At 44.9% G+C, this 21,776-nt stretch overlaps 1 protein-coding gene across 1 annotated transcript in view; it reads left to right on the top strand.

The window, feature by feature from the left end:
* Positions 1-1,453: 1,453 nt before the first annotated feature.
* The window catches only part of PEA15 (proliferation and apoptosis adaptor protein 15), a 76,837-nt gene continuing 56,514 nt past the window's right edge, over positions 1,454-21,776 (top strand). The window contains exon 1 of the mRNA XM_060758132.2: positions 1,454-1,707. The gene's annotated coding sequence lies outside the window, so the exon portion shown is untranslated. The remainder of the gene's footprint in view (positions 1,708-21,776) is intronic.

Below are 21,776 nucleotides of genomic sequence, written 5' to 3'. Positions count from 1 at the left end.
CTGATGCAACACTGTGGAATGAATGTATATTGACCCAACTTGGAACAGCCCAAGCTCAATGTTAAGGAATCCTGGGAATTATCGTTTTCAGGACTCCTTAACATTGAGCCTGAGCTGATCCAATGTGAAGCCAAACTGCATTCATTCCACAATGGAGATACAGGATGTGAAAGACCTTGAGAAACTATAACTCCTAGGATTGCTTAGCACTGAGCCAGGGTAGTTCAAGTGGGGTGAAAAGGTCCATTCATTCCACAGCGATGAACTAGTAGTTGGGTGAGAGCCACCAGCAATGTTGGACAGAGGGAAGTGCAAGACCTTAGGAAACTACAACTCCCAGAATTCCTTAACATTGAGCCTGGGCAGTTCAAGTGAGGTCAATGTACATTCATTGCACAGTGTAACATCAGGAGCTGGGCGAGGCATCAGCAGTCTTTGGCAGGGGAAGTGAAAGACCTTGGAGAACTATAACTCCCAGGATTCCTTAACATTGAGCCTGGGCTATTCAAATGGGATCAAAAAGTACACTGAGTGATGCACTAATAATTGGGTGAGATCCATCAGCAGTGTTTGGCAGAGGGAAGTGAAAGACCTTGGAAAACCATAACTCGCAGAATTCCTTAACATTGAGCCTGGGCAGTTCAAATGAGGTCGATGTACATTCATTGCACAGTGTTACATCAGTAGTTGGGAGAGGCATCAGCAGTCTTTGGCAGGGGAAGTGAACGACCTTGGAAAACTATAACTCCTAGGATTCCTTAACATTGAGCCAGGGCTATTCAAATGGGGTCAAAAAGTACATTCAGCGATGCACTAATAGTTGGGTGAGTGTTGGGCAGAGGGAAGTGAAAAACCTTGGGAAACTACAATTCCCATGCTTCCTTAACATTGACTCAAGGCAGTTATAGTGGAGCCACAGGACATGCATTCTCTATGAGAGTCGAGAAGGCCAAAGAGGGTGTTGCATACCCCTGCTTTGCCCGCTAAAAGACCTTGGGAAACTATAACTCCCAGGATTCGTTAGCATTGAGCCAGGGTGATTCAAGTGAGATGAAAAGATATAGTGATGCACTAATAGTTGGGGGAGATCCATCAGCAGAGTTTGGCAGAGGGAAGAGAAAGACCTTGGAAAACTATAACTCCCAGAATTCCTTAACAATGAGCCTGGGCAGTTCAAGTGAGGTCAATGTACATGCATTGCATCAGTAGTTAGGAAAGGCATCAGCAGTCTTTGGCAGGGGAAGTGAAAGACCTTGGGAAACTACAACTCCCAGGTTTCTTTAGCATTGACTCCAGGCAGCTATAGTGGAGCCAAAAGACTTGCATTCCCTATGAGAGTCGAGGAGGCAACAGGGGGCGTTGCATAGCCCCGCTCGGCCCGCTCTGCACGCTTTCCCAAGGCGCGTCACGTGTGAACGCGCGTCCCCGCGTGCACAGGGCCTGCCTCCCCTCCCTCCCTCCCTCCCTTCATTTTGGGCTCCAGGCTTCTGCCCAAAAGCCGCGCGCATCAGCACAAAAGCCGCCAAGCCCGCTGACATCACTGGGAAGGAGGAGAAGGAGGAGGAGGAAGAGAAGAGAGAAGGAGGAGGAGGAGGAGAAGTCGCCCAAGCCAGGCATCCCTCGCCACGCCCGGAGCAGGAAGAGCCCTCACTCGCCTTCTGGGTCGCCCTCTCGCCCTGTATCCGTGCCCAGGAGGGGCCCCTGAGGGTAAGCCAGACCCTCTCCCATCCTCTTGCCCTTCTTCCCTCCCTCTCTCTTCTCTCCTGCATCCCTGATCCTTCCAGGTTGCCATTCTCTCCTTCTCTGGGCGCTCTCCCACATGGGCAAAGGGCTCCATCTTCACCCTGATGGGAGGGTTGGGGTTGAGGGGATGGTCAAATCCCACCCACCCTTGGGAGTTCTAGTTCCCTCTTCCAGGTACCTTCCCAACATCTCCCTATTTCCTGTTGCGCCACTCTCAGCCCTTCTCTCTCCCTTCTAAGCCTGGATCCCACAAAGTTCCCCTCTCTCGCCCCAAAGTTCCCCCAAAGTGGCTTGGAAAATTATTATTATTATTATTATTATTATTATTATTATTATTATTATTATTGTGGTTGTTTCTATGTCTTCTCACTGGCATTGGGTGTTTGCTATAGATGCTGGAAACTGCTCTGAGTCCCTTTGGGGAGATAAAGTATTATTATCTATTATTATTATTAAAGTTTTATATTATTATTATTATTATTATTATTATTATTATTATTGTGGTTGTTTCTATGTCTTCTCACTGGCACTGGATATTTGCCATAGATGCTGGAAACTGCTCCGAGTCCCTTTGGGGAGATAAAGTTTTATTATCTATCTATCTATTATTATTATTATTATTATTATTATTATTAAAGTTTTATTATATTATTGTTGTTATTATTATTGTGGTTGTTTCTATGTCTTCTCACTGGCATTGGATATTTGCCATAGATGCTGGAAACTGCCCTGAGTCCCTTTGGGGAGATAAAGTTTTATTATCTATCTATTATCATCATCATCATCATTATTATTATTATTAAAGATTATTATTATTATTATTATTATTATTATTATTATTATTGTGGTTGTTTCTATGTCTTCTCACTGGCACTGGATATTTGCCATATATGCTGGAAACTGCTCTGAGTCCCTTTGGGAAGATAAAGTTTTACTATCTATCTATCTATTATTATTATTATTATTATTAAAGTTGTATTATATTATTATTGTTGTTATTATTATTGTGGTTGTTTCTATGTCTTCTCACTTGCATTGAATATTTGCCATAGTTGCTGGAAACTGCCCTGAGTCTCTTTGGGGAGTTAAAGTATTATTATCTATTATTATTATTATTATTATTAGTATTATTAATATTATTATAGTTTTATATTATTATTATTATTATTATTATTATTATTATTATTATTATTATTATTGTGGTTGTTTCTATGTCTTCTCCCTGGCATTGGATATTTGCCATATATGCTGGAAACTGCCCTGAGTCCCTTTGGGGAGATAGTTTTATTACCTATATTATTATTATTATTATTGTGGTTGTTTCTATGTCTTCTCATTGCTTGCCATAAATGCTGGAAACTGCCCTGAATCCCTTCGGGGAGATAGGGCGGTCTCCAAATAAAGTATTTTATTATTATTATTATTATTATTATTATTATTATTATTATTGTGGTTGTTTATATGTCTTCTCATTGGCATTGGGTGTTTGCCATATATGTTGGAAACTGCCCCGAGTCCCTTCGGGGAGATAAAGTTTTTATTATTATTATTATTATTATTATTATTATTATTATATTGTTGTTTATGCCTTCTTGTTGGCATTGAATGTATGCTGGAACCTACCCCGACTCGCTTCAGGGAGATAAAGTTTTATATTATTATTATTATTATTATTATTATTATTATTATAATATTGTTCTTGTTGTTCATGCCTTCTCGTTGGCATTGAATGTTTTCCATGTGTGCTGGAAACCACCCCGAGTCCCTTCGAGGAGATAAAGTTTCATTATATATTATTTTATTATATATTATGATATATTATTATTGTTATTATTATATTGTTGTTGTTGTTTATGTCTTCTCATTGGCAATGAATGTTTGCCATATATGCTGGAAACTGTCCCAAGTCCCTTCGGAGAGATAAAGTTTCATTATATATTATTATATTTCTTCTTCTTCTTCTTCTTCTTCTTCTTCTTCTTCTTCTTCTTATTATTATTATCATTATTATTATTATTATTATTACTACTACATTGTTGTATGTCTTCTCGTTGGCATTGAATGTTTGTCATATATGCTGGAAACCACCCCAAGTCGCTTCAGGGACATAAAGTTTCATTATATATTATTTTGTTATATATTATTATTATTATTATTATTATTATTATTATTATTATTATTATTATGTTGTTGTTGTTGTTGTTTGTTGTTTATATGTCTTCTCGCTGGCATTGAATGTTCATCATATATGTTGGAAACTGCCCCGAGTTCCTTCGGTGATATAAAGTTTTATTATATATTATTTTATTATATATTTATTATTATTATTACTATTATTATTATTACTATTATTATATTGTTGTTGTTTATATGTCTTCTTGCTGGCACTGAATGTTTGTCATATATGCTGGAAACCGCCCCGAGTTCCTTCGGGGAGATAAAGTTTTATTATATATATATATATATATATATATATATATATATATAGTTGTTTTTGTTGTTGTTTATATCTTCTTGTTGACATTGATTGTTTGTCATATATGCTGGAAACCACCCCAAGTCCCTTTGGGGAGATAGGGCGGTCTACAAATAAAGTTATATTATATTATATTATATTATATTATATTATATTATATGTAGTAGTAGTATAAATATTAGTATTATTAGTGTTAGTATTATTTGAGTGTTCCCAAGCAACTTTGGGGGAACTTTAGTGGTTCCAGGCTTGCAAGGAAGGGACCGGAATCTAGATCAGGCATGGGCAAACTTGGGCCTTCCAGGTGTTTTGGACTTCAACTCCCACAATTCCTAACAGCCTGGAGGGCCCAAGTTTGCCCATGCCTGATCTAAAGAGGGAAGGAAGGAGAGAAGGAACGAAAGAGAGAAAGAGGGAGGGAGGGAAGGAAGGATGGAACCAAAGAGCAAAGGAATGGTGGAAAGAAACAGGTAGAGAAGGAAGAAAGAAGAAGGGAAAGCAGAAGAGAAAGAAAAAGAGGGAAGGAGAGAAGGAACGAAAGAGAGAAAGAGGGAGGGAGGGAAGGAAGGAGGGAAGGAAGGAGGGAAGGAAGGATGGAACCAAAGAGCAAAGGAAGGGAGGAAAGAAATGGGTAGAGAAGGAAGAAAGAAGAAGGGAAAGCAGAAGGGAAAGAAAAAGAGGGAAGGAGAGAAGGAACGAAAGAGAGAAAGAGGGAGGGAGGGAGGGAGGGAAGGAAGGAAGGAGACAAGGAAGGATGGAACCAAAGAGCAAAGGAAGGGAGGAAAGAAATGGGTAGAGAAGGAAGAAAGAAGAAGGGAAATTAGAAGGGAAAGAAAAAGAGGGAAGGAAGGAGAGAAGGAACGAAAAAGAGAAAGAGGGATGGAAGGAGGGAAGGAAGGAGACAAGGAAGGAGACAAGGAAGAATGGAACCAAAGAGCAAAGGAAGGAAGGAGAGAAACAGGTAGAGAAGGAAGAAAGAAGAAGGGAAAGCAGAAGGGAAAGAAAAAGAGGGAAGGATGGAGAGAAGGAACGATAGAGAGAAAGAAAGAAGGAAGGAAGGAAGGAAAGAAAGAGGGAAGGAAAGAGAGAAGGGAAAGAGGGAGGGAAGGAAGGAAAGAGACAAGGAAGGATGGAACCAAAGAGCAAAGGAAGGGAAGAAAGAAACAGGTAGAGAAGGAAGAAAGAAGAAGGGAAAGAAAAAGAGGGAAGGAAGGAAGGAGATAAAGAAGGAGAGAAAGAGGGAGGGAAGGAAAGAGACAAGGAAGGATGGAGGAACCAAAGAGCAAAGGAAGGGAGGAAAGAAACAGGTAGAGAAGGAAGAAGGAGGAAGGGAAAGAAAAAGAGTGAAGGAAGGAAAGAGGGAAGGAGGGAAGGAAGGAAGGAAGGAAAGAAGGAGAGAAAGAGGGAAGGAAGGAAAGAGACAAGGAAGGATGGAACCAAAGAGCAAAGGAAGGGAGGAAAGAAACAGATAGAGGAAGAAGAAAGAAGAAGGGAAAGTAGAAGGGAAAGAAATAGAGGAAAGGAAGGAAAGAGGGAGGGAGGGAGGGAGGGAGGGAGGGAAGGAAGGAAGGAAGGAAGGAAGGAAGGAAGGAAGGAAGGAAGGAAGGAAGGAAGGAAGGAAGGAGAGAAAGAGGGAGGGAATGTTGGCCACAGCAATGCAAGGCGGGTACAGTGAGTATATAATAAAAATTTATCTCCCCGAAGTGACTCAGGGCGGTTTCCAGGATATATGGCAAACATTCAGTGTCAACGAGAAGATATAAACAACAACAACAACAACAACAACAATAACAACATAATAATAATAATAATAATAATAATAATAATAATAATAATAATAAATGTATTTTGAGGGCTCTTCTCGGCCCAAAGCTGGGCAAAAACCACCTGCTTGCAGGGAAGCGCTCCTCCGTTCCCATTTGTGGCCGGAGAGGCTTGGAGGTCTGCCCAGTTTTGCTTTGCAAAGAGCCGAAAGAGCTGTTAAAGGAGTTTCAACATCTCTCTCCCCACTTTCCCAAAGTAGTTGTTACACTGCGTCCTCACACACATTCCTCTGCCTCTCCCCATCTCCTGGCTGCCGGCCTTGCAAGAGATTTTGTCATGCAAATAGGACCCTATTTTGGCCCCACTGTTACGTTTTTTGGGGAGAGGCTTTTGCATTATGCCCCCCAATTTGCAAGATGCAACGTTTGGGGCATCTCCTGCTTCTAAATCAAGGCTGTGCTTTACGGCCTCTTCCCAATATGCTTAGACCTTGCCTTTCTGTTTTGTTTGTGGCTTGTTTCCATTATTTTTAATACTGGCTTCCAATATACGCCGATTTGATTCTCTTCCTTTGATGGCTTGATCTATTGAGCGTCTGGGCTGGTTTTGATTTGTTGGTCTTTTATTGTTCCGACTCTGCGCCGCTCTTCCGTTTGGGAAGCCGAAGAGCCGAATGAGTCACGCTCACTCGGCACTGAGGAAAAAATCATAATAATATATCTCAAAGCCAATGAATTTTTAAAAAGTGGCGGTCGGCGCTTGTGCCTGCAAAAAATGCGTCCCTCTAATGCTCCGATTCAGGAGAGCATTCGATCCAAATTGGATCCATCTTGTGGGATCAGGGGCGGCGCAACCCATAAGCAAAGTAAGCATTCGCAGTATAGTTGCTTTTGCCCGGGGGCTCTCTTGAGGTGCTCTTGGGGGAAAATAGACCTTGACATATGCGAGTTGTAGTTACTGGGATGTATAGTTCACCTACAATCAGAGAGCATTCTGAACTCCACCAATGATGGAATTGAACCAAATATGGCACACAGAACTCCCACGACGAACAGAAAATATATATCAGTGATTGGTTGGGGGGGGGTGTGTGCCAAAATACTGTCTGCTTACCATTGAAAATTACCTAGGGCTGCCTCCCATAACCTAGGCCGCCTATACATCCCAGTTGTAGTTACGGGGATGTATAGTTCACCTACAATCAGAGAGCATTCTGAACTCCACCAATGATGGAATTGAACCAAATATAGCACACAGAACTCCCACGACGAACAGAAAATATATATCAGTGATTGGTTGGGGGGGGGGGGGCAAAATACTGTTTGCTTACCATTGAAAATTACCTAGGGCTGCCTCCCATAACCTAGGCCACCTATAAATCCCAGTTGTAGTTACGGGGATGTATAGTTCACCTACAATCAAAGAGCATTCTGAACTCCACCAATGATGGAATTGAACCAAATATGGCACACAGAACTCCCACGACGAACAGAAAATATATATCAGTGATTGGTTGGGGGGCGCCAAAAAATGTTTGCTTACCATTGAAAATTACCTGTGTGGGATATTCACATGGCTATGTTGCTATTTACTACTGGTCCAAAAATACAATGGTCACCAAAGGGCCCAGATATTGTGCCAAACCTTTGCACGTTGAGGTTAGGAAGCACCATTTTACTACGGCGCGCCATACAGTCATGCTGACCACATGACCTTGGAGGTGTCTATGGACAACGCTGGCTCTTTGGCATAGAAATGGAGATGAGCACCAACTCCCAGGGTCGTACATGTCAGGGGTGTTAGTGTATGTTTTGTGTATGATGTATGTTTAAATGCAATTTTATGTGATAGGATTGTGATTGTAATAGATTGTAATAGAATTGTATTGCCAGGATGTAGTTTGACACAGAAGGGTTAAAACAGCAAAGTAACTGGCTGTGAGAATGTGACCCTGAGTTCTTGCTGTGTGGAAAATTAGGGAGTGCCCAAGAGATAAACTCCCTTCCAGCTGCAGTTTGCTTTGTGCCGATCTCTTTCTGTTTGTGTTCTTCACGTCTGTCCGCTGATGGTGTATGTTGTATTGTTATGAGCTGCTTTAGTAAAGCTGAAACCTGCTTTTACCCGGAGACTCCAGAGTCCGTTATTCTGTGCTTCTGCAATATTCTATATGGGTATTAAAGACAGCCTGGTGTAGTGGTGTGAGTGGTAGAGTAGGACTGATGTGAGAGAGCAGGATCCGGCTATGGAAACTCATTGGGTTATTTATTTATTGTGTCAGGAGCAAATTGAGGGTACAGTTGTAATGTATTTAAAAACACAAACAAAGTTAAAAACGGGGCATTATACTAAATGTCCTTTGACCAGAAACTGGCCACTTGGAGTGCCTCTGGTGTCGCTGTGAGAAGGTCCTCCATTGTGCATGTGGCAGGGCTCAGACTGCATTGTAATAGGCGGTCTGTGGTTTGCTTTCCTCCACACTCACATATCGTGGACTCCACTTTGTGGCCCCATTTCTGTGCATTTCGTGGTGTCAGAATGCAGTCTGTTCTACGCCTTCCAAGTCGCCCCATCTTCTGTGTGTCCAAGGAGGGAGTTTCTCATCTGGTCCCAGCCACTGATTGAGTTTCTGGGTTTTAGCCTGCCACTTTTGGACTCTCATTTGCTGAGATGTTCATACGAGTATCTCTGCAGATCTTAGGAAGCTATTTCTTGATTTAAGGCAGTGTTTCTCAACCTGGGGGTCGGGACCCCTGAGGGGGTTGCGAAGGGGTGTCAGAGGGTCGCCAAATACCATCAGAAAACACAATATTTTCTGTTGGTCATGGGGGTTCTGTGTGGGAAGTTTGGCTCAATTTTATCATTGGTGGGGTTCAGAACGCTCCTTGATTGTAGGTGAACTATAAATCCCAGTATCTACAACTCCCAAATGTCAAAGTCTATTTTCCCCAAACTCCACCAGTGTTCACATTTGGGCATATTGAGTATCTGTGATCCAGATCCATGATTGTTCGAGCCCACAGTGCTCTCTGGATGTAGGAGAACTACAACTCCCAAACTCAAGGTCAATGCCCACCAAACCTACCAGTATTTTCTGTTGATCATGGGAGTTCTCTGTGCCAACTTTGGTTCAATTGCATTGTTGGTGGCATTCAGAATGCTCTTTTTTTACATGTTAACTATACATCCCAGCAACTACAACTTCCAAATGAGAAAATCAATTTCCCAGCCAACCCCACCAGTATTCAAATTTGGGCATACCGGGTATTTGTGCCAAATTTGCTCCAGTGAATGAAAACACATCCTGCAGATCATTATTTACATGGTGATTCATAATATTAGGGTTATGGTTGGGGGTCACCACAACATGAAGAACTGTATTAAGGGGTCGCGGCATTAGGAAGGTTGAGAACCACCGATTTAAGGCATTGGCGTGCTGGCCGATATCTGAACAGAGGATGGGCCAGAGATGTCACTGCCTTGGTCCTTTCATTACTGGCTGCTACTTCCCGACCGATGTCAGGCAGTAGAATACCAGCTAAACAATATAATTTCTCCAGCGGTGTAGGACATAGACATCCTGTGATAATGCAGCATGTCTCATTAAGAGCCACATCCACTGTTTTAGCGTGGTGAAATGGGTTCCACACTGGGCATGCATATTCAGCAGCAGAGTAGCAAAGCGCAAAGGCAGATGTCTTCAGTGTGTCTGGTTGTGATCCCCAGGTTGTGCCAGTCAGCTTTCGTATGATATTGTTTCTAGCGCCCACTTTTTGCTCGATCTTCAAGCAGTGCATCTTATAAGTCAGAGCATGGCTCCAGTGTGGCTCCCAGGGATTTGGGTGTGCTTCAATGCTCCAGTGGGATTCCTTCCCAGGTCATCCTCAGTACTAGAAATGCTTGTCTGTTCTTGAGATGAAAAGCACATGTCTGCATTTTAGATGGATTAGGAATCAGCTGGTTTTCCCTGCAATAGGCAGTAAGAGCACCTAAAGCTTCAGAGAGCTTCTGTTCAACAATCTCAAAGCTCCATGTTTGGGTGGTGATGACATGATCATCAGCATAGATGAAACTCTCTGTCCCTTCTGACAATGGCTGGTCATTTGTGTAAATGTTAATCATTAGGAATCAGCTGGTTTTCCCTGCAATAGTTTTCCCTGCTTCCATCCTTCCTGTCTTTCCTTCTTTCCTTCCCTCCCTCTTTCTCTCCTTTCTTCCTTCTCTACCTCTTTCCCTCCTTCCATCGCTTCCTTTCCTTCCTTTCCTTTTTTTCTTTCCTTCTTTCCTTCCCTCCTTCCTTCCTTCTATTCCTCTTTCTTTCCTTCCCCTCTTTTTCTTTTCCTCTTTCTCTCCTTTCTTCTTTCTCTACCTCTTTCCTTCCTTCCTTTGCTTTTTTTCCTATCCTTTCTTCTGTCTCCCCTCCCTCTTTCTCTCTTTCTTTCCCATCTTCCTTTGCTCCCTCTTTCCTTCCTTTTTTCTTTCCTTCTCTCCTTCCTTCCTTCTCTACCCCTTTCTTTCCTTACCATTTTTCTTTTCCTCTTTCTCTCTTTCTTCTCTACCTCTTTCCCTCCTTCCATCGCTCCCTTTCCTTCCTTTCCTTTTTTCCCTTCCCTTCTTCCTTCCTTCTTTACCCCTTTCTTTCCTTCCTCCCTTTTTCTTTTCGTCTTTCTCTCCTTTCTTCTTTCTCTACCTCTTTCTTTCCTTTTTTTGCTTTTTTTGCTTCCATCCTTCCTTCTGTCTTTCCTTCCCTCCCCCTTTCTCTCTTTCTCATCTTCGTTCGCACCCCCTTTCCTTCCTTTCCTTCTTTTTCCTTCCCTCTTTCCTTCCTTCTCTACTCCTTTCTTTCCTTCCCCTTTTTCTTTTCCTCTTACTCTCCTTTCTTCCTTCTCTACCTCTTTCCCTCCTTCCATCACTCCCTTTCCTTACTTTCCTTTTTCTTTCCTTCTCTCCTTCCTTCCTTCTCTTCCTCTTTCTTTCCTTCCCCTTTTTCTTTTCCTCTTTCTCTCCTTTCTTCCTTCTCTACCTCTTTCCCTCCTTCCATCACTCCCTTTCCTTCCTTTCCTTTTTCTTTCCTTCTCTCCTTCCTTCCTTCTGTACTCCTTTCTTTCCTTCCCCTTTTTCTTTTCCTCTTTCTCTCCTTTCTTCCTTCTCTACCTCTTTCCCTCCTTCCATCACTCGCTTTCCTTCCTTTCCTTTTTCTTTCCTTTTCTCCTTCCTTCCTTCTCTTCCTCTTTCTTTCCTTCCCCTTTTTCTTTTCCTCTTTCTCTCCTTTCTTCCTTCTCTACCTCTTTCCTTCCTTCCTTTGCATTTTGTTTCCATCTTTCCTTCTGTCTTTCCTTCCCTCCCTCTTTCTCTCTTTTTCTTTCCCATCTTTCCTTCACTCCCTCTTTCCTTCCTTCCTTTTTCTTTCCTTCCCTCTACCCCTTTCTTTCCTTCCCCTTTTTCTTTTCCTCTTTCTCTCCTTCCTTCCTTCTCTACCTCTTTCCTTCCTTCCTTCCTTCCTCCCCTTCCCTCTCTCCCTCTTCTCTTTTTTCTGTATTGTCATTTAGCTTTTTTAGATATTTTGTGGTAGACTGTTCCTCCACGGGGAAGTTCAGCATAGCCATGCAGGTGGAAAGAGCAGAGTTCTCACTTAGCGCCCTGAGGCATTGCAAAAGGTCTTGTCTCTCAAGTCACGGGCATCTCCTTCCCGGATCAACCCCTTCTTTGCATTTCTCTTTTGGAGTGGGCCTGGTTGGCATCTCTCTTCCATCCCACCAGATCCAGCAGAGGCTGTGGCCGCAGCCCTGCGTGCCAGAGACCCACATGGAACTGGCTGCCCAATAGAAGGGGCCTATTGTTTGCCGCTGGGCATGGATACCATCACCCTTCGGGGCGAGACCAGCAGAGACAATAGGTCCCTTCATGCCATCCAGGCCTACAAGGAACTCGCTTCTGCTGTTGTTGCAGAGTCATTGCCCGGAGCAGAATGACTGAGATCTACAAGGGTGGCACACTTGGTCTTACTGGATCCCGGTGTGCCAAAAATACCCCAAAGATAACGGATTTTGGAAGCCAAACACAGTCAGCCCTGGTTAGATTTGAATGGGGGACCTCTAGTTATTCCAAGGTGCTCTAGGCTCGACTTTGGCAAATCCACCTCGGAACAATCCTGATCTAAGAAAACCTGATGAAATTCATGAGGGCTGTCCTAATCATCGTCAAGTTCTTTAGTTCTGCCCCTTTCCCCAGGGTTCTAGGAGGGAAAAGAAAGTTTTTAGTTCAGTCTTACAATTTAGAAGCTCAGTTACAGTGTAAAGAAAGTTTTTAGTTCAGTCTTACAGTTTAGAAGCTCAGTTACAGTGTAAAGAAAGTTTTTAGTTCAGTCTTACAGTTTAGAAGCTCAATTACAGTGTAAAGAAAGTTTTTAGTTCAGTCTTACAGTTTAGAAGCTCAGTTACCGTGTAAAGAAAGTTTTTAATTCAGTCTTACAGTTTAGAAGCTCCGTTACAGTGCAGAGAAAGTTTTTAGTTCAGTCTTACAGTTTAGAAGCTCAGTTACCATGTAAAGAAAGTTTTTAATTCAGTCTTACAGTTTAGAAGCTCAGTTACACTGTAACTGAGCTTCTAAACTGTAAGACTGAACTAAAAACTTTCTTTTCCCTCCCAGAACCCTGGGGAAAGGGGCGGAACTAAAGAACTTAACGATGATAGGCAAGTGGCTGGCCCTATGGCTGCAGCCTGGAAGGAACCCCCCAACTGCAAAATGCATGGCCAAAACAAACACGTGCATAGAAAGGAAATTCAGACTTCTGGTATAGTTGTACCAGCACAGTTGTGATGCTTGATGCCCAGCCCCTGAAACTGGCCAGTCCAAAAAGTGTGGTGAGATGTGCACCACTTCTCCATTCTCCACCCTTGTACTCTGTGCACAGTTTGCCTTGTTCAGCATTTCTAGAGATTCCAGTTGTGGCTCTCCAAGATTGCATAATCTTGTCTTTCATTAGATGGCTGTGGGGAAGGGATCTCTTCCTCGCCTCCTTTGGATGATGGCAAGTGGCCCTGGCAGCCAACTGGTCACTGGTGAGCGCGGCTGACATGTTCAATTTGCTCCTTCTCCTGTCTTTGTTGGGCAGCGAGTTATATCCGTGTGAGTTTTCAACTGAGTGGGTTTTTGACTAATCTGAGAGCTTCCAGGGTTGTATGTGTTGTGGAAAGATTTCGTAGCTGGAATCACTGGATTGCTGTGAATTTTGCGGGGTGTCTGGTAAGGTTCCAGAAGCATTCTCTCCTGACGTTTCACCCACATCCATGGCAGGCATCCTCAGAGGTTGAGAGGTCGGTTGGAAACGAGGCAAGTCGGGTTTATATCTCCCAGGGTGGGAGAAAGAACTCTTGTCTGCAATGTTGCAATTGGCCAGCTTGATTAGCATTGAATTGCCTTGCAGCTTCAAAGCCTGGTTGCTTCCAGCCCAGGGAAAGGTGTTGGGAGGTGTGCTTTCTTTCTTTTTATGTCAGGGGCAATTTGAGAAACTGCAAGTCGCTTCTCGTGTGAGAGAATTGGCCATCTGCAAGGACGTTGCATATGGGATGCCCAGATGTTTTGATGTTTTACCCCTTTCATTTCTAGGATTCGGTAATTTCAGATGCTTTTTCTGAGACTTAATTACTGGTAGTCAGAGATTTGCGGCTTGTTTTCAATGTGCTGCTTGTTTTGGGCCCTTCTTCCTTCCCATTCATGCCTGGAATCCAAAGCCTGTCCACCAAGAATCGGTATGAAATTGAATTTGGTTCTCAGACCAGAGGAAGTGCCCCACCCTGGATATAGGAAACAAGCCTGTTTGTGGGACTGACAATGAACCACTCTCTCTGGAATTGGAAAAATTGAGGCTTCGGCAGCTGTGGCCTGACTTTGCTCTGCAGTTTAAGCTGGATGGCCGCCCAGATGGAGAAGAATTGGACACCCAGGGCAGTCCCTTCCTCCCTCCCTTCCCTTCCCCTTCTCCTCCCTCCTTTCCTCCTTTCTTACTTTCCTTCTTTCCCCTTCCCCTTCCTTCCTCCCTCCCTCCCTTCCCCTTCCTTTCCCTTCCCTCACTCTTGTCTTCCTTTTCTTCCTTCCCCTTCTCCTTTCTTCCTTCATCCTTTTTTCTTTTCCTTCCTTCCTTCCTTCGTCCCTTTCCCTTCTCTTCCCCTTCTCCTCCCTTCCTCTTTTCCACCTTTACTCCCTTCCCCTCCCCTCCCTTTCTTCCTTCCTTCCTCCCTCCCTTCTTTCCCTTCCATTCCCCTTCCCCTCCCTCTCTCCCTACTCCTTCCCCTCCTTCTCCTTTTCCATCCCCTCCCTTCCTTCCTCCATTCCTTCTTTCCCCTCCCCTTTTTCCTTCCCCCTTCCTTTCCCCTTCCTGCCTCCCTCCCTCCCTCCTTTCCTCTTCCATTCTTCCTCCCTTCCCCTTCCCTGTCCTTTCTGCTTCTCCTCCCTCCTTTCTTACTTTCCTTCCTTCCCCTTCCCCTTCCTTCCTCCTTCCCTCCCTTCCCCTTCTCCTCCCTCCCTTCCTCTCTTCTTCCTTTTCTTCCTTCCCCTTCTCCTTCTTCCTTCCTCTCTCCCTCCCTTCCTATCCCTTCCCTTCTCCCTCCCTTCATCCATCCCTCCCTCCCTCCCTCCCTCCCTCCCTTCCCTGTCTCCTCCCTTCCTCTTTTCCATCTTTCCTCCCTTCCCCTCCTCTCCCTCCCTCCCTCCCTCCCTCCCTCCTTTCTCTTCCATTCCCCTTCTCCTTTTCCTTCTCCTCCCTTCCTTCCTTCCTTCCTTCCTTCCTTCCTTCCTCCATTCCTCCTTTCCCCACCCATCTTTTTCCTTCATTCCTCCCTCCCTTCCCTTTCCCCTTCTCCTCCCTTCCTTTCCCCTTCTCATCTCCTTCCTGCCTCCCTCCCTCCTTTCCTTTTCCATCCTTCCCCTCTTCCTCTCTTCCTTCCTTCCTTCCTTCCTTCCTTCTCAGCCACACCAAGAAGCAGAGAATTCTTTCTCCCATTTCAGAGTCAGCGGCTTCTCCCATTAATAACCCAAGCTTTTCCTTGGTGCCCATCCGTCACAGAGACGGGCACGGTGCCATCGGAGCAAAACGTGGGGAGGTCCACACCTCCCAGCCGGACATCTGAGCTGAAGTTTGAGTCTAAGACTTCCCCCTGCCATGTGCTTAACCGCTTTGGTTCCTTTCTCATCCCTGTGACGGAACCCTATGCATAAGTCATGCCCGGCGACGTGGGAGAGGTTGTGCCTTTTGTGTGTGCCTTTTGCTCTGTTAGCAAAGCTTTGCATCCTCCGAAGCAGTTTGGAGATCCTCTGGTTTTTGAAAGGTTTGAAAGATGGCCTGCCATTCTCGTCTCCCTCTCATCTTTTCGTATCTCTCTCTCAACAATGCTCTTGATCTCAGAGCATAAACAGGAGCTGCGCGAGAATATCAATTCATTTCTTTTTGTGTAGTGAAAGGGCACTTGGCATGGAGTTCAACCCACAGCTTCTTTTTGCTTTCTTGTGTGACGGCACCTATTTCTTTTGGAGTTCAGAAGTCAGTTTGGATTCATTTTGGAGAGTAGTGTTCCCCTTTTCACACGATTGCTATAATCCAGTGTTTCTCCACCTTCCTAATGCCGCGACCCCTTAATACAGTGACCCACAACCATCATATTATTTTTGTTGCTAATTCATAACTCTAATTTTTCTCCTATTATGACTCATAATGTAAATATCTGATATGCAGGATGTATTTTCATTCACTGGACCAAATTTGGCACAAATTTGAATACTGGTGAGGCTGTGAGGGGATTGATTTTGTCATTTGGGAGTTGGAGTTGCTGGGATTTATAGTTCACCTACAATCAAAGAGCATTCTGAACTCCACCAACATGGGGTTTTGGAGTTGTAGTTCACCGACATCCAGAGGGCATTGTGGACTCAAACAATGAGGGATCTGGATCAAACTTGGTACGGATACTCAATATGCCCAAATGTGAACACTAGTGGAGTTTGGGAAAATTAGTAAAGGTAAAGGTTGTCCCCTGATAGTGAGTCCAGTCGTGTCCGACTCTGGGGTGTGGTGCTCATCTCCTTTTCTAAGCCAAGCAGTTTGGAAACATGCAAATGTGAGTAGGTACTGCTCTGGTGGGAAGGTAACGGCGCTCCATGCAGTCATGCTGGCCACATTGTCCATAGACACCTCCAACGTCATGTGGCCAGCATGACTGCATGGAGCGCCGTTACCTTCCCACCAGAGCAGTACCTATTGATCTACTCACATTTTCATGTTTCCAAACTGCTAGGTTGGCAGAACCTGGGGCTGACAGCGGAAGCTCATGCTGCTCCCCGGATTCGAACCTGTGACCTTTTGGTCAACAAGCTTAGCAGCTCAGTGGTTTAACCCACTGCGCCACCGGGAGCTCCTTTGGGAAAATTAGACTTTGACATTTGGGAGTTGTAGTTGCTGGGATTTATAGTTCACCCATAAAGAGTCTTCTGAACCCCACCAATGATGAATTGGGCCAGACTTCCCACACAGAAGCATGCTTTAAGGGGACTCGCTGCACAAGCCTCCCTCCAGCCTCACATGCTCTCCCTCGCCCACACATGTGCACCTCCTTGCCATGCGCTGAGCATGCCTGCTCTCCCCTCCATACTTGGAATCTCAGAAAGAGCCTCTCCTTGGTTGAGAGGCCGACCAATCATAGCGGTGGAGGGCTTTTGGTGGGAGGATTTGCCGTCTGTTTCCAAAAAGGGAGAGAAGGACAGGCGGAGAGATCTTCAGCATTCTCTGCCAAAGGAGTTCCTAAGACCATGAGAAATACATTTTCTGATGGTCTTTGGTGACCCCTCTGACACCCCCTCATGACCCCCCACCCCGGGTTCCAGACCCCCAGGTTGAGAAGCACTGCTATAATCCATCCTTTTGGTCCCTCTTCCTTGGTGAAGCCATCCTTCCCACATCTGTTTGCTCACCTTTCCGGCTGATAGGACAGGCTGTCCCTGAGCCTTAGCCTGCCTGCCTGTCATCCCTCGCCTGGGCTGGTTTCGCCAAGCAAGGACTGACAGCTGGGACGTGCGGCCGGCACACTTTCCTCCGCTGGGGCCGCTGCTTGCTGCTCCAGCCTCCTGTGCTCGTGTTCGGAAGAAACCTTGCATGGATCTCTATTTCCCATAATTTCCCAAGATCTCTATCTCTGTGCCAATATTTTCTCCCAGTATTGTGCTCCATATTTTGCACCACGCCATTATTTTGTTAATGGTTAATCTGCCAAGCTGCTGAACTTGCTGACGGAAAGGTCGGCGGATCGAATCTGGGGAACAGGGTGTTAGCCCCAGCTTCTGCCAACCTAGCAGTTCAAAAACATGCAAATGTGAGTTGATCAATAGAAATTAGTGGGAAATTAACGGCATTCCATGCAGTCATGCTGGCCACATGACCTTGAGGTGTCTACGGACAATGCTGGTTCTTTGGCTTAGAAATGGAGATGAGCACCAACCCCCAGAGTCGGACACGACTAGACTTAATGTCAAGGGGAAAGCTTTACTTATGTAGTTCCAACATACCATACAATTGCATAAGAGGGTTTAGAGATCCGCGAGTGGTGGACAAGTCACGTTCTCTCAGCCCCAGAGAAAAGCATTGGTAGGAAACACCCAGCCAAAAAGGATCTTGCCCAGAAAACCCTGTAAGCCATAGTTGATAACAATGATGGAGAGGTCAGGGGACAGGGCAGCATCTCTAAGGGCCACATTTATTTATTGCTAGCCATCCCCTGCCACGTGTTGCTGTGGCCCACATGGGGGTTCTGTGTGGGAGGTTTGGCCCAATTCTGTGGTTGGTGGGGTTCATAATCATAGAATCATAGAATCATAGAATCAAAGAGTTGGAAGAGACCTCATGGGCCATCCAGTCCAACCCCCTGCCAAGAAGCAGGAATATTGCATTCAAATCACCCCTGACAGATGGCCATCCAGCCTCTGCTTAAAAGCTTCCAAAGAAGGAGCCTCCACCACACTCCGGGGCAGAGAGTTCCACTGCTGAACGGCTCTCACAGTCAGGAAGTTCTTCCTCATGTTCAGATGGAATCTCCTCTCTTGTAGTTTGAAGCCATTGTTCCCCATCCTAGTCTCCAAGGAAGCAGAAAACAAGCTTGCTCCCTCCTCCCTGTGGCTTCCTCTCACATATTTATACATGGCTATCATATCTTCTCTCAGCCTTCTCTTCTTCAGGCTAAACATGCCCAGTTCCCTAAGCCGCTCCTCATAGGGCTTGTTCTCCAGACCCTTGATCATTTTAGTCGCCCTCCTCTGGACACATTCCAGCTTGTCAATATCTCTCTTGAATTGTGGTGCCCAGAATTGGACACAGTATTCCAGATGTGGTCTAACCAAAGCAGAATAGAGGGGTAGCATTACTTCCCTAGATCTAGACACTATGCTCCTATTGATGCAGGCCAAAATCCCATTGGCCTTTTTTGCTGCCACATCACATTGTTGGCTCATGTTTAACTTGTTGTCCACGAGGACTCCAAGATCTTTTTCACACGTACTGCTCTCGAGCCAGGCATTGTCCCCCATTCTGTATCTTTGCATTTCATTTTTTCTGCCAAAGTGGAGTATCTTGCATTTGTCACTGTTGAACTTCATTTTGTTAGTTTTGGCCCATCTCTCTAATCTGTCAAGATCGTTTTGAATTCTGCTCCTGTCCTCTGGACTATTGGCTATCCCTCCCAATTTGGTGTCATCTGCAAACTTGATGATCATGCCTTCTAGCCCTTCATCTAAGTCATTAATAAAGATGTTGAACAGGACCGGACCCAGGACGGAACCCTGCGGCACTGTGATTGTAGGTGAACTATAAATCCCAGCAACTACAACTCCCAAATGACAAAATCAATTTTTTGAGTGAAGGACATACATTGGGTTGTTAGGTGTCTTGTGTCCAAATTTGGTGTCAATTCGTCCAGGGGTTTTTGAGTTCTGTGAATCCCACAAACGAACATTACATTTTTATTTATATAGATTTATTTACAGTATTTATATTCCGCCTTTCCCGCCCTGCAGGGGACTCAGGGCGGATTGCAATGCACATACACATGGCATTAGACATACAACATATATAGACAGAGAGGCAATTTAACATTCCAGCTTTCTGGCTTCATGTGGATATGCTCAATTCCGGCCACAAGGGGAGCTGTCGCTTCACCATCCACTTGTGACACCGAGTCCTTGAGGGAGTACTTCCTCATTCTTACGCACACAGCTGGAAGATTTTATGGTGTAATTAGCCTCCAAACTTTCCTACTTGACAGACACAACTGTATTTTGGGCTGCATAGGTCAATAGCAAGCTAGACTATTAATGATCGGGAGCTTACTCCAACCCAGGCTGGCTTCGAACTCATGAGCTCTCAGTCAGTAGTGATTTAATACAGCCGGCTACTAACTAGCTGCACCACCGCCCGATCATTAGGATTCAGGACCAAAAGGTTAAAGGTCTTATTGGGGAGCCAGCTGCTTGGGTTTTTGATGGAGTACTTCCTCATTCTTGCACAGTCTGCTGGAAGCTTTTATGCTGTCATAAATTAGTTAGATTTGCCTCTCTGCATAAAGCGGTACCTAACTTTCCTACTTGACAGATGCAACTTTCTTTTGGGCTGCATAGGTCAACAGTAAGCTAGACTATTAATGGTTGGGAGCTTACTCCGACCCGGGCTGGCTTCGAAATCATGAAGTGATTTAATACAGCCGGCTACTAACCAGCTGCGCCACCGCCCGATCATTAGGACTCAGGACCAAAAGGTTAAAGATCTTATTGGGGCGCCAGCTGCTTGGGTTTTTGGTGGAGTACTTCTTCATTCTTACACAGTCTGCTGGAAGGTTTTATGGTGTCATAAATTAGTTAAATTAGCCTCCCCACATAAAGCGGTACCTAACTTTCCTACTTGACAGATGCAACTGTCTTTCAGGCTACATAGGTCAATAGTAAGCTAGACTATTAATGGCCGGGAGCTTACTTCAACCTGGGCTTCAAAATCATGACGCCCAATCTTATTTGGAAAGATCTTATTGGGAAGCCAGCTTCTTGGGTAAACACCTGAGTCCATATCCTCCCTGTCCGTACTTAACCACGCACCACCCTGGGCATGCCAAACAGCCGTGGCATTCAGCCCATCCTTCTGAATTGCACCTGTCCCTGGGTGTCGGTGCCACCCTCCTTGTGAGTCCAGAGCGTGGGTCCAGCCCTGTTGCTGCCGGCCATTGTCTTGGGATTTGTGCTGTTGGGACTAATGGAACAAAAGAGCCATTGTCTGGGCAGAGACAGTACTCTCCCGCTGCCATGCCTCGCCTTTTGTTTCCTGTCCCTGAATATATATATATTCCCTCCCAGTTCATCACCATTCACATTCCGCTTGCAGTGGGGCTCCAGCCATCCGGGTCGGACATTCCTTTGCATTTCCGGTGGGGGTTGCAAGAGGGCAGGAGGAAATTTATCTCTTTGCATCGGAGGAAGTGGACATTTCAGTTCCTGTCCGATTCCTCGCATAAGGGATGCGGCAGGGAAGAGAATGGCTAAGGCAGTGTCTCTCAACCCCTTAATACAGTTCCTCATGTTGTGGTGTCCCCCAACCATAACATTATTTTCGTTGCTACTTCCGAATTCTAACTTTGCTCCTGTTATGAATTATCATGTAAATATCTGAAACTCAGGATGTATTTTCATTCACTGGACCAAATTGGGCACAAATACCCAATACACCCAAATTTGAATACTGGAGGGGTCAGGGAGTCATTTGGGAGTTGTAGTTGCTGGGATTCATAGTTCACCTCCAATCAAAGAGCATCCTGGACTCTACCAATGATGGAACTGAACCAATCTTGGCACACAGAACTCCCACGCCCAACAGAAAATACTGGAAGGGTTTGGTGGGCATTGACCTTGAGTTTGGGAGTTGTAGTACTCCTACATTGAAAGAGCACTGTGGAGTCCAACAATGATGGATCTAGACCATACTTGGCACAGGTACTCAATATGCCCAAATCTGGAAACTGATGGGTTTGTGGTGGTGGGGGGGGGGGGGGGGGGTTGATTTTGTCATTTGGGAGTTGTAGTTCACCTAAAATTAAAGAGCATTCTGAACTCCAGCAATGATGGAATTGAACCTAACTCATTACACTGAACTCCCATAACCAACAGTAAATACTGGAAGGGTTTGGTGTGCATTGACCTTGAGTTTGGGAGTTGTAGTTCACCTACATCCAGAGATGTCCCATGACCAACAGAAAATACTGGAAGGGTTTGGTGGGCATTGACCTTGAGTTTGGGAGTTGTAGTTCACCTACATACAGAGATATCCCATGACCAACAGAAAATACTGGAAGGGTTTGATGGGCATTGACCTTGAGTTTGGGAGTTGCAGTTCACCTACATCCAGAGATGGAGTTGCACCAACCTTGGCACACTGAACTCCCATGACCAACAGAAAATACTGGAAGGCTTTGGTGGGCATTGACCTTGAGTTTGAGAGTTGTAGTTCACCTACATCCAGAGAGCACTGTGGACTCAAACAATGATGGATCTGGATCAAACTTGGCACGGATGCTCAAAATGCCCAAATGTGAACACTAGTGGAGTTTGGGGGAAATAGACTGTGACATTTGGGAGTTGTAGTTACTGGGATTTATAGTTCACCTATAATCAAAGAGCATTCTGAACTCCACCAACGATGGAATTGAAGCAAAGTTGGCAAACAGAACTCCCACAACCAACAGAAAATACTGGAAGAGTTTGGTGGGCATTGAACTTG

Source organism: Anolis sagrei, chromosome 12 (genome assembly GCF_037176765.1).
Source record: "Anolis sagrei isolate rAnoSag1 chromosome 12, rAnoSag1.mat, whole genome shotgun sequence".
NCBI lineage: Eukaryota > Metazoa > Chordata > Lepidosauria > Squamata > Dactyloidae > Anolis > Anolis sagrei.
The sequence above is the reverse complement of the archived record's forward strand: the minus strand, read 5'-3'. Positions and strand labels throughout refer to the sequence as shown.